General features: G+C 45.3%; 1 protein-coding gene across 2 annotated transcripts in view; it reads right to left on the bottom strand.

The window, feature by feature from the left end:
* Positions 1-20587, bottom strand: part of PTPRE (protein tyrosine phosphatase receptor type E) — a 2259327-nt gene that overhangs the window by 1716682 nt on the left and 522058 nt on the right. For both annotated transcript variants that reach the window (XM_069611476.1, XM_069611477.1), the window contains one exon: positions 19439-19533. The gene's annotated coding sequence lies outside the window, so the exon portion shown is untranslated. The remainder of the gene's footprint in view (positions 1-19438; positions 19534-20587) is intronic.

Here is a 20587-nt window from a genome sequence, read left to right on the forward strand (position 1 = left end):
CATATATTGTGAGCACAGAATTATGAAAGGGCTAACAATGGGAAAGGTGATAGATACACTTAAAAACATGCTAATTGCATGCAGGGGAGCCCAATGAGGATTGTGTGCTATTGGGCCCCTGAAGGCAATCTTGTGCAAAACGAAGGGCAAAAGTAAACAGTAAAAGCAAGTGTAATTGCTTTGACTCTTTCATTTTACAATATGTTTTGTAAATGATGTAAATGCTGCCTAAAAATGATGTTTTGAATATGGCATTTGCAATGGATTACCACAGAATCAGCATACCTTTAGATGGTACTAAATACAAGCAGATTCTATAGTGATGTAATTGTTGTAGGCATGCATGAGAACCGCATACAGGCATACAGCAAAGATGTTTTGTAGGTATAGTGGGAAGGACAAGAAGGAAACAGATTTGCCATTCTGTGTCCCACACCTCAGCATTATTGAAATGACCCATAGCTGTAAAGCAAGCAAAAAAACTGTAGTAGCCTTTAATTTACCACTCCAAGCCATATAAAAGGAAACCCTGTGAGTGGAGGCCTCCTGAAAGTGCCTGCAGCTGGAATGCTGGCATATGCTGTGAGTGTAACATAAGGAAAATGTTTCACAATGGGAATGCTGGCATATAGTTCAGACATAAGGATATGAGTGTATCTCAGTGGCAATGATGGCCAAATTGTGGACACAGGCATCATGAAAATGTTGTCAAATGCTCCTTTGTACTGTTGGTGACCTGGCATCTATTGGATTGTTCATGTGTTACCTAAAGAACCAATTGTAAAGTCCATTGTGTTTCACCTCATTCTTACTCAAGACTTCTGCTATGCAAAACACCACATTGTAAGCGATATTCAATCAACACTACAGCCAAGTCAATGCCTAGTCTGGGATGCTGAGGAAAACCCTTATTAATGTATTTTTATGTCTAGTTCAGTACTCTGGATGACCACCCTTGTATAACACCCCCCTCTTAGAATCCCCCTGACCCCACTGAGCCAAGAAGTAGGTTTGTTTTGCAAATTAAAAGGTTTATTTGAGAATTTAAACAATATATATATATCACACTTTATAATAAATTAATATCTGATAGTACACTTAGACATATGATGTTGATCAACAATGGGTAATCTGGCACTAGCACAATTCTTTACAATCAATGAGGAGTTAGTATAGGATGGATAAAGTAGCAAAAATACATTTATGATTTCAAGGGAAAAGCAATGAGGAATAAAATGCAGTACAGAAATACTTGATATGATTTTAGCAAAAGATAAGATAATCACTTTTTCTCTGGCAATTCACCCCCCTCCCCTATGCAATGTAAGAAATGGAAGGAGATGGGAGTGCGTGAATCACAATTGCGGAAAAAGTACAAGGAGTAGGAAGTCGGTTCTAGGTTCGTTGGAAAGCCTAGATTCTAAGCTTTCTGATGAAAGTTACATTTCGTTCCTAGACCAAACGATACCAGAGATACGGACGATTAAATAAAGGTAGTTTTTCGGATTTAAAGTAAACTCAAAATGACAGGTGACAGCTTGCAGCTGCAGAATTGACAGGTGACAGTTGTGCAGCTTTAAAAATAACAGATGACACAATTTCTAGGAGGCAGTTCTACTTAGGTCAAAATAGTTTGGATTAGATTATTTTAACTAAGAGATTGGGTTCTGCCCAGTTCTGGCGGTACTCACAATATATTTTGGGCAGGAATGGGCCTCGCCACGGATCTGGTCAGGTTTTGGACTGGACTCCGGTTCTGGTCTCGGCACTTCACAGTGATCTGGGTCAGCTCTCTGGTTCTGCTCACAGCGGTCTGGGTCACTCTGTATCTCTGGTCTGGTCTCTGGCAATTGTTCTTGGCAAAAGAATTCAAACAGCTCGCCCAGCTGTGGAATAGTTTGCAAATGATTTTAAGGATGCTGAGGCCTGCTGAGAAGAGTTCTCAGTTTGTGGGTTTAGGCCCTTGCTTTAAGTTCTGAAGTAAGTTCTGGTCTTTGGAGATTGATGGATTTGAAGTCTGGATCTCTGGATGTGAAGTCGTCGGTCAGCAAGCTCCGCAGCAAATGGAATTGAATGTCTCTACCTGTCCCAGCAGTCTCTTTTTATGTGTTTTGAAAATGGGTGTGTGCCTGGGCCTAGCTAAGCCTGCCCCTCTCTACTTGTCATTGGCCCAATTCTCCCCTCTCCCATGATTGGGGGAAGGAAATGGATTGTCATCATGATGAAGTCTGTTTATGGGTCAGAGGATCCTCCCCTGGTCAGTTTGCCCACAAATCTATATTTGATTCAAATACATCCTTCCCAGATATACAATTTGTTGAAATTACATGTGCACATTATATATTCCTTATGGTCAATGCTTGTCCACCTCTGATCTTCCTGGGGGCTTGCATTAAAAAATGACAACATTTTGCGCCTTTTAACTGGTTTTGCAATATCGGACATTTACCCAAAATTACACACATGTGCGCAAGGAGTATGGACATTAATTGATGAAGTGTCAGATTTTTAACATGCAGACATTTGGAGTGAGACCCTGTTTTCCGCTAGCAACCCCCCAGAATACACCACAGGGTCCTAACGCCTCTCAAAATGTTCACAGAAAAATCACAAAAATAATGATATTACTTATATAATTCTGACAAGTCCGCACTATGAGTTATCTATCTTTTTAAAATTATGCTCTGGTCAAAAAGGGGTGTGGCTTCCCACATCACAGGGTGGAATAACTGGTTTATCCACTTCCCCCAAACTCAGCTGGCTTGCAGAAGCACTGCCCCTCCCAGTTTCCCCTAAGAGGAAGCCACTTTACGATGCCCCCAATATAACATTTGCCTGAGTCAAGGGAGTTGCATTGTTCTGTTCCTTCCAGTTCCCAGGTGCTCCACCCCTAATCTAATCAGAGAGGTGACAACTCCTTTTGGCAAGGGGCAGCAGGATGCAGCTAGGCCTGGGAAGAGTGGCTGAACAGGTTTCTCCTGTCGGGGGTAGTTGTCAGGCAGAATCCAGTTTCACTAAGCCAGGTTTCAGCTAAATGTTTGTTCCCAGTTTTCTACATTCAAATCAAACTGACAATTTGTACCTATACATTAAATAATTACTTCCTTCAAGTCATTTCAGAATATGGTTTTACATTCTTCCACCTCTTAGCAAGTCTTTCCTTGGTCTGGTTTTTGTTTCATTTGTGCAGTTTTACACAAAAGTCTGGTGGTTTTAAAACGCCGGCTTTCTGATAGTGGTGAGTACTGGTAATGCAACCATTTTTGGGATTAAGAAAATGAATTCCCCACAGTTCTGATTTGCTTTTTTTGGCAATCAGCATTGCCATTCCCAATGGTTTCAGGCTACTGTGTGTGTAGCCCAATGGTGGTTTTAGGCAGTGCCCTCCTGTGCTCACAACATAGGCAAAAATGGGTGGCAGCCTATTCTTCATGTTTTCCCTGTGCACTCTCTGGGGAGTTCTGGCCATCATGATGTTTTCCATGCCAGTACTGCACAGTAGGGCTTGGATGCATGGGTAAAAACATCCCACAAGCCCCCCCTCTTGCGATGGCCATTCTGTCCTTTCTCAGATGGAACTCGCAAGATCTGGGATGTTCTCCTCATCTTCTTCCGGTAGATGGCAGAGTTCAGCATCTTTTCCCCCATCCAGTTGGATCGATCGGTTCTCCTCGCCGGTCCTGATGGGAATATTGGGCGGTACCCCGGGCCCCTCGGGTCTCTGCTCCCGGTCCCCGGTCGTCCTCCTTGGTCAGTCTCCATGGTTTCATCTCTCCTAGGATGATAAAGCAAAGCGGCAATACACATTCCTAGACATTTTTCCACCACTATTAATGGTGTGGCGAACATATACATTTTATGAATCAGAAGATATGAACATATACATTTTCTTTTTTAACTTAGGAGACAAGAACATATATATATATACAAGGATCACAGAATTTTATATGCTATATGTGGAATATTTTAGGGTTGGAACTGAATTACTCTGAAGCGGCCCCCTCTGGGATTCCAGTGGATTCCTCCAGTTGTTGCAGAGAGTGCCTGGGATGGCAACACTTTAGCTGATTTATATGTACCCACTTGTCTTCCCCTTCCGCCAAACTGCCTTTGGGGATGCAAATCTTGTAGGCCACAGGGGAGATCTTGTCTATAATTTCAAACGGTCCCTTCCATGTAGGCAAGAATTTTCGCTGTTTGGCCTGGTTCCTTTGGAAATTGTATAGATAGATCCGATCACCCACCTTATATTCCTTTCGGGTAGTTTTTAAATCATAGTGGGTCTTCATGCTCTCGGCTGATCTTTCTAGATTCCGCTGAGCATAGGCAAAAGCATGCTGAAGGTGTTTCCTTAAATTCTCCACATAATCATGAGTTGTGGAGGCATTTATCAACGTTTGCTCTTGGGTTCTGTAGAGCAAATGCTGGGGAAGCACCATCTTGCGTCCAGTCATCAACTCAAATGGTGACATTTTGGTTGCAGATGAAGGGGTAGATCTGATGGCCATTAGGACCCGAGGTAGTCGGATATCCCAACTTGGCCCATAATTTGCCACAAACTTTTTTAAGATGCTCACAATGGTTCGGTTGTATCTCTCTACTGCCCCAGAAGAAGCTGGCCTGTAAGCAATATGTAGCTTTCTTTTGACCCCCAGTATCCCCCACATCTTTGTCATTACTTCACTGGTGAAGTGGCTACCTCTGTCTGACTCAATCCTTTGAGGTAGACCAAAACGGGAAAAGATGTGGTTAATCATCAGGGCAGCTGCTGTTTCTGCCTTGCAGTTTGGGGCTGGGAGACATTCCACCGACTTGGTAAACAAGCATGTAACGGTCAACATGTACGTGTTTCCTCTAGACGAGCGAATCACAGGGCCTACAAAGTCGATTTGCAAATCTGACCATGGCAGTGCCATCTCCCTCTTTTGGAGAGGCGCACGGTGTGTGAGGGATGATGGCTGAAATTCTGCACACACAAGACACCCCTTCAAGTATTGCTCGAGGTGCTGCCCCATGTGTGGCCAGTATGCAACCTCTCTTAAGATTCCCAGTGTTGTGTGAAACCCCGTATGACCGGCGGTGGCCGCATCATGGGCGTGACTTAACATCATGCTTCGGAATGAGGTAGGAACCACCCACTGATCGTGGCCAGCTTGGGATTTCCTTACCAACAAACCGTCTTGGATTCGGTACATTTTTGGACATTTCATCAACACTCTAAGGTCCTCTTTCCCAATGTAATCTGTGTCCGTCATGGGAAAGTTCTCAGGGTCCTCAAGGTGTTGGTAAAACTTACCAATGATTGGATCCCCCTTCTGAGCTGTAATCAAATCAGCATCAGGGGTCTCCTTGCTCCATTGGGCAGTTGAAATATCATTGTGAGCATTTGTCTGGGATCTAGTGATAGCAGTGACCTGGATTTCCCCCAACAGGGACTCTATTTCTATTAGATCCCCTTGGATGGCCCCGGTTTTGGCCAGCTGATCAGCTAAGTCATTTCCAGTTTTGTCTGGTCCCTCTACTTTGGAATGACCCTTGATCTTTTTCCAGTAGATGGTCATCCCATTCGATGTGACCAGATCATCAATATTTTGGATTAACTTCCCATGTTTCAGGGGATTGTTATTAGCACATAACATGCCTCTGGTTTTCCAGTTGACCAGGTGCTCCACGAACCCGTTCCGTACATAATCCGAATCTGTGATTATGACCAGTTCGTGGAGTCGGGGACCAATTTTGTACCAAGCGGAGGGTTCTGGGGACTCATTCACCCATGCATTCCCTACGCCGGCCACCAGTTCTTTCTCCCCGTTGTCGTCAACATGGTACGAGCATCCATCCACATAGACAGTGGGCATTCCCTCACACTTGTCTTCTTCAAAGACTTTGTGTGGGGAATTAAGGTATGCCTCCATGTTGTCCTTGATTTTTAGACTTTCGTCCTCGAGACAGTTTTCTCTGGCACAATCATGCAAGTCAGCCAGACCTTGCGCGAGGGGCTCTTCTTGTTTTGGCCATATCTGACCTCCACAGGAAAGCCTTGCATTGACAGAATCCAGGAAGTAATTCGGGAATTACTCACATTTCCGGCCCGGATTCTGTCACTTTGGAGGTATTGCAGAGGCTGGTGTGGAGTCTCCACTATGATGTGTTCCCCCTGGATGAACGGGCGGTAATTCTTCAATGCCCACACCGTTGCCAGGAGTGCCTTCTCACAATCATTGAATTTTTCCTCCCCAGAGGATAAAGTTTTGCTCGCATAGGATATTACTTTATTGACCTTGTCATGCTTTTGGTATAATACTGCCGTCAAGCACGTATTAGAGAACCCCGTCTCCAGGAAGAACTCCTTGTTTCTGACAGGGTAAGCTAGGCAAGGTGCTTGTGAGAGGCTTCTTTTGAGTTGTCTTACCGCCTCGGATTGTTCTGGACCCCATTCCCACTTGACCCCCCCCCCCTTCAAGAGATGAATCAGGGGTATAGTGATCTCTGCGTAGTCTTCAATGAACTTTCTGCTGTAATTAGTCAGTCCAAGGAGGCTCCTTAGTTCCCGCAGAGTTGTGGGGTCTTTCAGTTTCTGGAGTGCTTCCACTTTCTTTTCTTGGGGACAGAGACCCTGAGGAGTAATCTCATGTCCCAAGAAATTAACACGGGTTCTACACCACTGTGCTTTCTGAAAGGAAAGTTTTGCTCCAGCGGCCCTCAACAGTGTCAGAACATAACGGATCTCTGCTATGTGTTCCTCCACAGATGAACCTTTGATGAGGACATCATCTACATAAGCCAGGTTACCCCTCGCACCCAGGCCGGGCATGGCCTTATGTAGGAAAATGTTGAATTCATTGCCGGAGTTGAGGTATCCGAAGGGAGTCCGAGTCCATGTGTACTGCTGGCCCCCAAAGGTAAAAGCCAGTTTGTATTGGTCCTCCCTACTGACAGGCAAGGTCCAGTATCCACTGGTCAGGTCTATCGCTGTGAATACCTGTGACCCCTGAATCTGGGCCAGCCCTTGGTCAATGTAGGGCAGAGGCCATCGGGAAGTATGGACCCATTTGTTGAGCTCCCTAAGGTCGGCGCAGAGTCTCCAAAGGCAGTTTGGCTTCAATATTCCCAGCACCGGATTATTGAAAGTGCTGTGGACTGGACGGATTATTCCCCGGGACTCAAGGTTCTTAATTATTTCAGTAAGGGACTCCATGGATGTGAGAGGCAAGCGATATTGCTTCACAAACACTGGAGTCATTACAGGGTCCGTGGGAATTGTTGTGGTGTGGATGTCGGTGCGACCACAGTCATATGAGTCTACTGCAAAGAGATCTTGGAAATCCAAGAAAACTTGTTTCAACTTTTGCTTCTGTTCCAGAGCCACGCAGGCGTCAGCTAGGTTGACCCTCTCTTCCACCATCTTCCTGAAGCCGGGAAAGACTTCTGGTTTGGCTATCTCAGCGGCCTCCTCCAGCTGGGTGGAGAAGTCCCTGGTCAGAGTGCTGATTTGGACTGGAGGCTTCAGGTGGGAAAGGCAGCCCTCATGGACCTGGAAAATCACCTCATCCCTCCTGAAGTCACAAGTCACATCTTCCTTACCATAAGGGCAAGAAGTGTACACCAGGAAGTTCCCCCCATGCCGGTTGAAAATCCTGTCTGGTGTTGTATTGTCATCACTGTCACTGTCAAAACAGTCCTTGGGGATTGGTCCTAACAGTTCATTTCCTAAATCAATGGAGAAATGTCGGTCATCAATCGCCATTCCAATAATGGTGCCTGCGGCTAGAGTAATACTCTTTAAGTCGCTGTTATCCACCTCTATTGGAATGGTGTCATGTTCTATGTTGACTAATGGTGTTGGGTTTACCCCTAACCCTTGCTGTTGGAGAGAAGCATTTAGATGAATATAAGCATCAGGGTTTTTCAATTTTTGTCCTCTTTTAGCTTTCACTCCCAGGGAGAATTGTCGGGTCCTTTCTGGGATGGTGACTTCCGCTTTAATCTGAATTTCAACTGCATAAGGTAGCAATTGAGCTGACCTAAATGCTTTTTCTGAATCATCAAAGCCCATGGGATTATCCGCTAATCGGGACCAAGCTTTGAAGTTTATTAGGTCCAAACTAATGGCAAAGCGATTGAGACTGTCACTGCCTAAGTAAAAGGCGGCAGTGACGTCTCGCACGACACAACAATTATGGACTATGCTCTTGTTGCCAATGGAGATTTTGAGCATACACCTGCTTGGCAGGAGATGTTTGGAATTAGGTGCTTCCAGGTCCATTTCCCATTTGTCTATCAGTTTGAATGTGGGAATGGCTGGATCTTTTGGGAGTTGGCGGAACATGGCTTCGCTGATGAAGCTCTTACTGTTGTTCACACACACTCGAGCGAGAACAGAGTCCTTCCCATCATTTAACTGAACAGGGATGAACAACTGCTCTCCAATTTGCTGAATATCAGCCAGGCTCAGAGCTGATTTCACCTGGAAGTGAAATTCTACTTGGTCAGATTTTTGTTCAACCATGTGGCAGGTGCCGTTTAAACTAACATGGTTGACACTCTGTTTTAATTTTATTGGTCGGCTAGTCTAGGTCCAGAGGACCTTGTTTACACAATCTATTAGGGGTGACAACCTTCTCAGGAGGTAATTCCCTATTAAACAAGGGGTGCCCTCTGGAGTCACTACTATGACCGGGTGTTTTACCTTGTGTCGCCCAATTTTGATGTCCAAATCTGCAGTCCCCTCGACAGGAATTTCCTTCCCGTCAAAGTTCTGCAGTTGTCCAGGCGGAGAGGTGAGAGGAATACGGTAATTCTCCCCCCTTCCTGCATTTAGTTCATCAAAGGCCCTTTCGGACAGAAGGGTAGCTTGGGATCCAGTGTCCACCAGTGCCAAAATTGTACCCTGCCCCTGTACTTGTACCGTGGCATAGTATCTTCCCTCCTTCTCCTCAAGGGGGCACATATAATGCACATTTTTGGACAACTGGTGGGCTAACTTTCTGGTTTTGGACATTGCTAGCGAAGAGATTTGGGCAGAATTCTGTGGAGAGCCTGGGGAATCTGAAAGAAAAGGTTGGCAACTGGAAATGGTTTCGGGTTCTGGGCCACCCCCCCCCCTTTTTGGAGGCAGTCCTCAGGATGGGTTTGACCCACGGGATTTTGGTATTGTCGGTTCTGGGATGAGATGATGGGCGGCGGTAGCTCAGTCTCCACATCTCCCCAGTCTGAATTGGCATCCCTTGGGACCCATTTTTCCTTGGGAGGAGTTCCCCCATCTCTGAAGGAGAAGATCCTTTTCCCAGGATCTTCTGAGGATCTCTCTCCCTCAAATTGGAAGACCTGTACCTCCTCCACAAAGTGGGTCTGTTTGGGTCCTTTGTTTCTCCTACCCCCCCTCTGCTCCTTGGGAGGCAGGCTTTGCGGGGCAGGAGATTTTGTTTCCGGTTGTTCTGGAGCACCAGGTCCAGAGTTTGGGGCATTCTGCGGTGGCATGCTCATCTGAGGGTTCTGTTGAGCCCTCAGTATGTGACCCAGATCTCGTGCCATATTTTGGACCTGGCGCTCAAGTTGTGAAACCTGCTCAGGCTGATACGGGGCTCTATTTTCTCCCCTGGGCTGATCCCGGGAAGGGAAGCTATCCCTTCTCTGGTAGTACCCCTGGTTGGGAAGATTTTGGTACCCCTCCACCCTTGGCCTCCCCTCTCCCGGATTAGGTTGTCTGGGCTCAAGGAATTGGGGAAAGAAGGATGGATGATTTTGGGGCTGGAAATTTGGTGGATACCTGGGGAAAAAGTTCTGCCCAGGATTTGGTGAATTTCTGCCCTCCTTGGGAGAAGTTAGGAGGGAAATTCCCCGGGTCAGGTGCTTGGCTGGATCCCCCCCTTGGGCTGGAGGAGTCCACACATAACCCAGGATTGGTCGGTTTCCCTTGTAGCAGGGACTTATATAGTCAGGTGGGCGGGGGACCCCATTTGTGGGACTATCTCCTCGACTCCCTGTCTGTGACTGGCCCGAAGGGCCTTCTGGGCTGTGAATTATTTGGTGTAGGCAGGTTTTTAGGCCCCCCATCTCCAAATCTAAAACAGGGCAACCTTTACCTCTGCCACCTTGGTAGCAGCAGGGGTGCTGTTGGTTTTGGGGTTTTTCGGCGCATTATTTTTTTTTTCGAGGGGCTTCTGCACCTCATAGATCCGGGTAGCCTGTGCAATGACCCAGTCTAAAGATCTTTTCTCATGAAAATCTCTCACGAGCTGGGTCATTATGTATTTGGCTAAGGCATAGAAAAACGTATTGATAAATTCTCTGCTATCCGTGCGCACCCTTCTGGTGGTCTGCGCAAAAGCACGCTTTAATTCTTGCACAAACTCTTGTGGGGCCTGATCCTCCCCATATTGCAAATTGTAGGCTGCCTTGCGAGCCTCTTGAGGATTTCTGTGCACGGAAAAATGTTTCAAGATGGCCGCCCTGTATGTGTACCACCTTGAATGGTTTTGATCCTCCAGCCCCGCAAAGAAACTGGAGTATTCTGGTGAGAAGGTCCACTTTACATATTGAATACAGCTTTGGCTGTCCTTCAAATGGAAAGTCTCCATCATTTGCTCATAGAACTCCAAGTGTTCCCAAACAAAATACTTGGCGTTCTTATGATAAGGCGTGATGACACTCCTTATTGACTTTATTTGTTTCAATGGGTCCTTAAGCAAGGCCCTTTTTGCCTTATTGGCCCTTTGGTTCGGGTAACCCTGGTCCATTCATCCTCCGACTCAGAAGCGCTACTCCCAGAGGTGCCCGTCTGATCTTCCAGGTTTTCCCGGATTCTACGAGCCTGGGAATGGCTGGTAGAATGTGGGGACCTGCTCTCCTGTGTCCTGTGACGCTCAGAGGAGTCTTCAGATTCCTCCTTGCTACCAGGATTTGCTGGGTATCCCCCCCACTGACCAAACTGGGCAGTGGTTTTCAGGATGCCCTTAGTGGGCCTACTCTCCTGGGGTTCCCCACTAAATTGCACTGTGCTTGGGTGCCCATACCCGGATGCCCGCCCATCCATTCCTGGGAGGTACTGGCCTATGAGCCCCATACTTCTAGCTGGATAGTAATCTGCCATCCCCATGGCCCTGGGCTAATGTGCGCAAGGGGACATGGGGTGGCAGAGTCCAGGGACTGGGAGAGATGAATGCCTCTGGTACTAGGGCTCCTGAGGTTATGCTCAGGAGTTTCTCTTTCCCAGCGAACCTCACCTCTATCCGCCCCTGCTTCCTGTTGCAATGCAAGAGCCTGCGCTTTCAGTTCCTCAGTTAAGGCCTTTCTAGACTCTATCAGTCTCTCCTGCATGGCTACCTGTTGCTGGAGCCTATCATTGTGCTGACAGCCTCATTTTCTCTCTGTGCCTCCTGATTGGTCCTGGAGTACTGGGCCAGTCTCTGTTGCAGGAGGGTTACCTCCTCAGTCCCATCCCTACTGGCCTGCTCCTTTCTTACCAGAGCCTCCTCCACCCTCCTGGTGTGCTCTAACAAGTTCTGGTGTTCTTTTTGGAGGTCGCCCAGTCCCTGGAGGGCCAGATGATTTTCTTCCATTTTCCTTTTTAAGTGGCAGACTTCCTGGCCTAAGGTATCCCTTTCCTGACTAAGAGCCTGCATCTGTGCCGCCAGGTCGTCCCTTTGCCTTTGGAAGGCACCAGCTTTCTGGCGCTCCTGGTCAAACTCTGCCTGGGTATCCAGGTCTTTCAAAATCAGTTTATTGCTCTCTGCCTTCTCCCTATCTAGGTGGCTTTGCAGGGTGACTACCTGCTCGGCACATGCCCTATTGAAATCTAATTGTATCTCCAGCTTTTTCTGGCTCTGCAGTAGGTCCAAACCTTCTTGGTACTCCTTCTGCAAGGCCAGAAATCTGGTATCCTGGTCCGCCTTTTCCTGTTGCAGCACATCCATATCCTCCTTTATTTTAGTGATGTACTGTCTGCTGTCCTTTTCTGACTCCTGGCTCCTGAGCAGCCTCTGCTCAGAAGAGTCCAGATCAGATTGGGCCTTCTCTAACGCCATCTGTTGCCTATTTGCCAGATCTTGGCCTTCAGCACATTTGTCCTGCATGGCTCCCATATATAGATACAAATATGCCGCTATCCTGGCAATCTTATTATGTTCATCTTTGGCTTTAGGGGCCATATATAGTTCACTCAGGGCCACATGTAGGGGACCCTGATCTCCCCATGTATCTGACCCTGTTTCAGTGACCTGTTGCGTGATTGCCTGCAACCAGACCGTTTGGTCCTGATGAGTCCACTCACCTCTCACAAATAGCTTATGTAAGAAGTGCTCTCTGGCTATTTTCATATCTACCAAGGTCGTCATTCTGGAATTTGAGTTCCTTCCTGACTTACAGAAGTTTGTATTTTATTTTGCAAAACAGACCGTTTCCTTAGAGCGTTCCTTTGAGGGGTGCTTTCACAGTGTAAAACAGCGTGGTGATCTAACCGGATATGTGTATCTGGTCAGTTGGCACACTGTATTAATCCGCACAAATGGTAAATGTAACCCAGAATATCCCAGACGAGCCCCCACTTTTGTAAGCGATATTCAATCAACACTACAGCCAAAACAATGCCTAGTCTGGGATGCTGAGGAAAACCCTTATTAATGTATTTTTATGTCTAGTTCAGTACTCTGGATGACCACCCTTGTCTAACACCCCCCTCTTAGAATCCCCCTGACCCCACTGAGCCAAGAAGTAGGTTTGTTTTGCAAATTAAAAGGTTTAATTGAGAATTTAAACAATATATATATATCACACTTTATAATAAATTAATATCTGATAGTACACTTACCCTCATTACGACACTGGCGGAGGTCCATGGTGCAATTTGCACCATGGACCATGGCGCAGAGCTGGCAACTCCGCCATGGGGGTTGGCGGACTTACCACCCCATTCCGACCTTGGCGGGGCGGTAAGTCCCAAACCCCCATTTACCCTTCCCCATTCCCATTTTTGCCCCATAGGGTATAATGGGAGTGGGGAAGGCGTTAATTACGCCACCGTACATTGCGGTGGCGTAATTAACAAGAGGTCCCGTAGCGCCATGGATTTTTCCGCCCGGAAAATCCGGGCGTAAAAATCACCATGGCGCTACGGAAAGTCGTACTCTAGCGGAGAGGTACGCCATGCATTACGCTGGCGTAAACCCCTCTCCGCCAGGGTCGTAATGAGGGCCTTAGACATATGATGTTGATCAACAATGGGTAATCTGGCACTAGCACACTTCTTTACAATCAATGAGGAGTTAGTATAGGATGGATAAAGTAGCAAAAATACTTTTATGATTTCAAGGGAAAAGCAATGAGGAATAAAATGCAGTACAGACATACTTGATATGATTTTAGCAAAAGATAAGATAATCACTTTTTCTCTGGCAATTCACCCCCCTCCCCTATGCAATGTAAGAAATGGAAGGAGATGGAAAGAGGAGCACACAGTTCTCAGGAATGCAATCAAATACAATACGAAATTCAGTTCCCCCCCAGCAAGCTTAGAGAAAACAGGTATGAGTTTTAAAACATAGGCCCAAGTGCTTTGAATGTGATGGCAATGGATGGGAAAATGTGCCAACTGATTTTAATTCCCTCTAGAGATTCAGGGTGATTGAGAGATGCGTGTTGGTATTAGTTCAGGCTCACTTTAGCAATGCTCTATGAGTTATTACAAGGTTGCAAACGGATTTTAACAAAAGAAAGAATGGAGCTGCTATCTTGACAAGTGGAGAAACTGAGCCAAAATCGCAAATCTCGGTAAATTTCGCGAGTGCGTGAATCACAATTGCGGAAAAAGTACAAGGAGTAGGAAGTCGGTTCTAGGTTCGTTGGAAGGCCTAGATTCTAAGCTTTCTGATGAAATTTAAATGTCGTTCCTAGCCCAAACGATTCCAGAGATACGGACGATTAAATAAAGGTAGTTTTTCGGATTTAAAGTAAACTCAAAATGACAGGTGACAGCTTGCAGCTGCAGAATTGACAGGTGACAGCTGTGCAGCTTTAAAAATAACAGATGACACAATTTCTAGGAGGCAGTTCTACTTAGGTTAAAATAGTTTGGATTAGATTATTTTAACTAAGAGATTGGGTTCTGCCCAGTTCTGGCGGTACTCACAATATATTTTTGGGCAGGAATGGGCCTTGCCACGGATCTGGTCAGGTTTTGGACTGGACTCCAGTTCTGGTCTCGGCACTTCACAGTGATCTGGGTCAGCTCTCTGGTTCTGCTCACAGCGGTCTGGGTCACTCTGGATCTCTGGTCTGGTCTCTGGCAATTGTTCTTGGCAAAAGAATTCAAACAGCTCGCCCGGCTGTGGAATAGTTTGCAAATGATTTTAAGGATGCTGAGGCCTGCTGAGAAGAGTTATCAGTTTGTGGGTTTAGGCCCTTGCTTTAAGTTCTGAAGTAAGTTCTGGTCTTTGGAGATTGATGGATTTGAAGTCTGGATCTCTGGATGTGAAGTCATCGGTCAGCATGCTCCCCAGCAAATGGAATTGAATGTCTCTACCTGTCCCAGCAGTCTCTTTTTATGTGTTTTGAAAATGGGTGTGTGCCTGGGCCTAGCTAAGCCTGCCCCTCTCTACTTGTCATTGGCCCAATTCTCCCCTCTCCCATGATTGGGGGAAGGAAATGGATTGTCATCATGATGAAGTCTGTTTATGGGCCAGAGGATCCTCCCCTGGTCAGTTTGCCCACAAATCAATATTTGATTCAAATACATCCTTCTCAGATATACAATTTGTTGAAATTACATGTGCACATTATATATTCCTTATGGTCCATGCTTGTCCGCCTCTGATCTTCCTGGGGGCTTGCATTAAAAAATGACAACATTTTGCGCTTTTTAACTGGTTTTGCAATATCGGACATTTACCCAAAATTAAACACATGTGCGCAAGGAGTATGGACATTAATTGATGAAGTGTCAGATTTTTAACATGCAGACATTTGGAGTGAGACCCTATTTTCCGCTAGCAACCCCCCAGAATACACCACAGGGTCCTAACGTCTCTCAAAATGTTCACAGAAAAATCACAAAAAGAATGATATTACTTATATAATTCTGACAGGTCCGCACTATGAGTTATCTATCTTTTTAAAATTATGCTCTGGTCAAAAAGGGGTGTGGCTTCCCACATCACAGGGTGGAATAACTGGTTTATCCACTTCCCCCAAACTCAGCTGGCTTGCAGAGGTGCTGCCCCTCCCAATTTCCCCTAAGAGGAAGCCACTTTACGACGCCCCCAATATAACATTTGCCTGAGTCAAGGGAGTTGCATTGTTATGTTCCTTCCAGTTCCCAGTTGCTCCACCCCTAATTTAATCAGAGAGGTGACAACTCCTTTTGGCAAGGGGCAGCAGGATGCAGCTAGGCCTGGGAAGAGTGGCTGAACAGGTTTCTCCTGTCGGGGGTAGTTGTCAGGCAGAATCCAGTTTCACTAAGCCAGGTTTCAGCTAAATGTCACTTTTTGTTCCCAGTTTTCTACATTCAAATCAAACTGACAATTTGTACCTATACATTAAATAATGACTTCCTTCAAGTCATTTCAGAATATGGTTTTACATTCTTCCACCTCTTAGCAAGTCTTTCCTTGGTCTGGTTTTGTTTCATTTGTGCAGTTTTACACAAAAGTCTGGTGGTTTTAAAACGCCGGCTTTCTGATAGTGGTGAGTACTGGTAATGCAACCATTTTTGGGATTAAGAAAATGAATTCCCCACAGTTCTGAGTTGCTTTTTTTGGCAATCAGCATTGCCATTCCCAATGGTTTCAGGCTACTGTGTGTGTAGCCCAATGGTGGTTTTAGGCAGTGCCCTCCTGTGCTCACAACATAGGAAAAAATGGGTGGCAGCCTATTCTTCATGTTTTCCCTGTGCACTCTCTGGGGAGTTCTGGCCATCATGATGTTTTCCATGCCAGTACTGCACAGTTTTATTGTAGGGCTTGGATGCATGGGTAAAAACATCCCACAACATCAACCTTGGGGAAAAGCCCTCCGAAAAAACCTAGAGAGCTTGGTCACTCATGCTTATTTGTTGGATACATAAATGTCCTTACACTAAAATCGCTCACCAGTCCCCACTGACCATTAATCATTAATCAACCTGCCTCCACTACTGCTACGAATCAGTATACTTCCAGGCAGTTACATTCCTATATTTCTCCGTCTTGGTCCCCAATGAGAGAACTTCTGTTGTTATTTGTTGTCTACTCCTGTGGCGACCTATCAACTCCGCTCACCGGCAACCTTCATGATCTTTCCTTCCTTGCCTTGGGCTAACCCAGAATTTGTGAATTCTTACTAATTATGAGCACTCTGCTAATCACAAAATAAATACTTTTATGATGTTGGAATTAGTAATTTTCCACCAGCATCATGACTCTCAGAAGACACCAATCTGATAGTTTGCAATATGCTTCCTCCCAAATATAAATTCCTGCCTATCAACAGTTCACAAATAGGATGGTGGCAGTGTGAGCATCTTTTACAAGATCACTCTTGCATTTTCTATATTTAGATGACTTGCTGTGAGAATCAACCTTCACAAATCTCCATGGGGCATCAACTATAGTTTAACTGTATTTCTGTTGATTTACCTTCTTTCACGGCTTGCTATTTTCTTTAATTTGCCTGACTTCCTGACCTATCATCACTGACTTCACGTTGTATCAGCTGATTATTTTTAAATATGACTCAAAGATTCTTATTGTGCATCCAATTAAGCACCTGTCCAACCTCCAATCTGTTGACTTTACTCACCTATGCAACATTTGTATGAACTGTGTTCTAACACCTGTTTGATGTGGTATCCTCCAACGACGAGAGAGCGAATGCCAAGAGCAGATATCTGCTTACTTTGTTTTATCATCTGCTTCTGTCCTTCATGCCACCAGTGCTGGGCGCATCCAAGAGGCATTAAAAAAGGACGCATGAAAATGGAACAGGTAGAATTCCTTGAAGTGATAGACTAAAGCATTAAGCTTTGAACTCCTGGCTGGGAGCTGAAGATGACTCTGGCCTACTGAGCCCTCTCATGTCTAATATATTGGAAACGTATTGAAACTGGTCCAAAAATGGCCGACTCATGCAAAATGGTTTACTGGCATCCTTAGGCAGTTGAAATACTATCTGTGATCACATGGGGGAGCATGGCAAAGCTTACAAATGTCAGAGACCAAAACATAATATATTGTACTCCTTTATCAACAGAGGGCAAAGACACAGCTTCATGGGCAATGGGGGTGGCTATGGTCTTTGCAATGGCCCTAAAGGTGTGTAAATGGTGTGTTATTAGAAAGAAGAGAAAGAAGAGGGGTGCATAAAGCTGCATGCTGTGCAGAACACTGACTGAAAGTAATGGTATTTGTAAAATGCATTTTCTTTCACCGAGTTTCTTTCAGTTTCGATAGTACAATTGTAAACACAGATACTCAGGATGTCAGGCTTGGAATTTGTATTGGAGTAAGGATGGCAGAGAGGTGCAAGAGTGGGAGGTAAAGGGGACGGATCGGGGAGGGGGAGTTCATTTACTCTTTTGTACAGCCTTTCGATTGATTAAAACATCTCTAAAGGAGCCATTTGGCAAACTAAACAGCACTTTCTTTTTTTTTTTTACAACACATTGCCTACACCTCTCATTAACATAAATATCTTTGAAAAATAGCTCCTAAATTGAAATATACAGTGCCTGGAGACCATGGAAATGGCAGCTGTGCGTGGTATAACTTAACATAACATAACATACCATCTTTGATAGAAACCACCACCCCTACCTTCACAGACCCAGTGTGATAGGGCGGTTCATTGTTGCTTGTCAATTAATTGATATTTGTCTCATTACACTATACTGGAAACATTATTAAATTTTTCTTCTCTCTCCCTTCCCTGCTTCCTGATCTCTTCCAAGAGAACTCTTCATATGAACCTCTCTCTGCAGGCTCATTTGGGAAACTCGTTGCCAGAGTGAAGGTCAACCCTACATATGTAAAACAACTCTTGCAGTTGCCACACATTGCTTTGCTTTCCATTCTGGACATACATTTCAGTTATACCTTGTCAGATGATGGACAGTCATGACTTTAATAATGGCACTAAGGGGAGTAATATGAATTTCACTTTAATGTATCTTAATAGAAGCTATCGGAAAGAAAAACGACCTATCCTCAACCGCTACTGGACATCATTGAGCAGAACGCATACCCCCTCCCCCCCTTGCTCCAGCAAGCACTGTCTTTGTATTCTTGCTGTTCCCAGGAACTATAGAAGAGTACTATGCCTTATGTTCCATTATTTCTGTTATTGGTCTTTAGCAGGCTCAGCGCTCCATTGCCTGTGTTGCTTGCATCGCTGATGTTGCCTTAAGCAGATTTTGTTTTACAGCGAGGAGTAGACAAGCTTTCGCTTTTGTACATAGTATTGATTTGTTGTAATGTACCTGCATAGATCAATTACAGGCTTCTCAAACTGCTTGAAGTTGCTGGATTGCGAAGGACTCAAAGACCTGACATTTCCCTACAACCCTCTGTAAGCACGTGATAGTGTGTCCTAGACCTCTTGAACGAATGATAGTTTCATTTTAGCCACCCTGCCTCCACCAGCTCGGAACTGGTGAATGCTCACTGGACTGGGTCTCTTTTTTGTGTCTGATCAATCATAAATAGTGTGCCTCCCATTTCTCCTAAGACCTTTGTCCAGAGATGTTTAGGGACTTTCAGGGTTCCCCTTTCAACCTTCTTCTATTCAACATTTACCCCACACCACTCCTGAGATAGTCCAATCCTTTGGACTGTTTTTAAAACTATGAAGATGACTGACGAATCATGCTAAAGAACTGCCGAAATGTTGAATTGGGCTAAGGCTGTCACAAGGGCACACAATCCCACTACACCCTACTACCCCCCGGCCCCACTCACCCCTCCTCTTTCGGATCCACCAGAGCACCTGCGGACCATTTCCAGTGGTGACGATGCGCAGTACAAATACCTTTAAAATTAACATGAACTTAATAATGGCTGAAGGGTGTTTCACAATTGGCATTTCAGAGTAACAGTTGGCAGTAGGTAGGGACCTTGCCATTTGGCGTGCCCAGAAAGTGAATTGTTTGATTTATCCAGAGAAGGCAATGGAAGACTTACTGATGCAGACTGAAGGACTAAGCAGTGGGGTTAGGAAGGCCGGATAATGGGAAACTCGCAGAAGCATGGCCTCAGTGCAGAGCGCAAGCTGTGTTTAGCATTGTAAGTGCTCCCATGCTGAGGTTCAAGGTCTAGGAAGCATGCTACAGTAGGCTCTACATGTCACTGGTCAGTATTTCTGCAGTCAATGACATGGCTTCTTGCACTGAAAGTGCTTAGTTGTTTTGGAGATCTTACTCCTTACTATCCCCAAATAAAATGCATTGAGAATTGAAGTAGGTGACTATACTTACACGTGAGGAATCCTTGGAAAATAGAGTGGTAATATAATGTCAGTTTTGCTCGTCTCTAGCCGGCTATGCACATCCGATTGGCTGGCCCCTTGTTCCTGCACATGAAAAAGGAAATTAAGGTATCATTGATTGCACTGCTACATCCTATACATACATCCATGCAGCCACTACATTGATGTCTGCAGTTGCAGGAACTTTGTCCCAGTGAGCGTCGATTACATATCGGCTATTAATTATGACATTTTGACTAACTGCTTCCCTATAGGAACATCGCCTGCCGGCCTATCTGTGTTCATTTTCAACTGCAACATTTGTCCAGACCACCCTCCTATGATCGGCAAGCAAATTGGCACAATGCCCAAATAAAAACAGTAAGTGCTGGACGCTGGCAAACGTTAGCATGATGCGCATTCCAACCAGGCCTTCTCTGTTGCTGCTCCTACATTATGGAATTCCTCACCAGTGGTGATCGATCTGCTCCATCCTTCACTGTTAGGCTTCAGACACGCTCTCTAACCACGTTACTAGGTTAGATGTCCCACGTCAGGTTGAAGAACAGGGCCCCTGAGCAGCCTCCCCCACCTCCTGCACTTTTATCAGGATCATCTCCTTTTGTTTTGCTCTCATTGTAATGCATCTCTTTTTTCAATTTTATCTATATACTGTTGCAAATTGTAATGTTATGTACCTTTTATATTGTATAATGCCCTCCTGACTTTGTGGTAATGGTGAGCTTTAACAATAATTTTAAATAAATAATAGTGCTACAACACAGCATTGTGTTGGTTCTTGGCGCGCATATGGCTATGCCGTTGATGATGTTATAGGCCAACTCCTCTCTGGTGAGCTTGCCACCCCCATCCACCCTGCCCGAACCCCAACGCAAGGGTGTTCCCTGATCCCCCCAAAAAACACATAGAAAAGCCGGCTGTGATTTGGAGCAGCTTGCTACTACGGCCCAGGGAGCACAGCTCTAGCAGTATAAAGAGCAGTCTCAGTCCTAACCTCAAGGCTCTGGCACTCACGCGGTTTCAGATCGATGGTATTGATTTCATTTTCCATTAATATTAATTCACTGCAAATTCAGTAATTAAGAGCTTTAGCAAGCACAATGATTACTTATAGGTCACAGTTCAAAGCTAATATGTA

This window comes from Ambystoma mexicanum, chromosome 8, assembly GCF_040938575.1.
Source record: "Ambystoma mexicanum isolate Mex_15411 chromosome 8, UKY_AmexF1_1, whole genome shotgun sequence".
In the NCBI taxonomy this organism is placed as follows: domain Eukaryota; kingdom Metazoa; phylum Chordata; class Amphibia; order Caudata; family Ambystomatidae; genus Ambystoma; species Ambystoma mexicanum.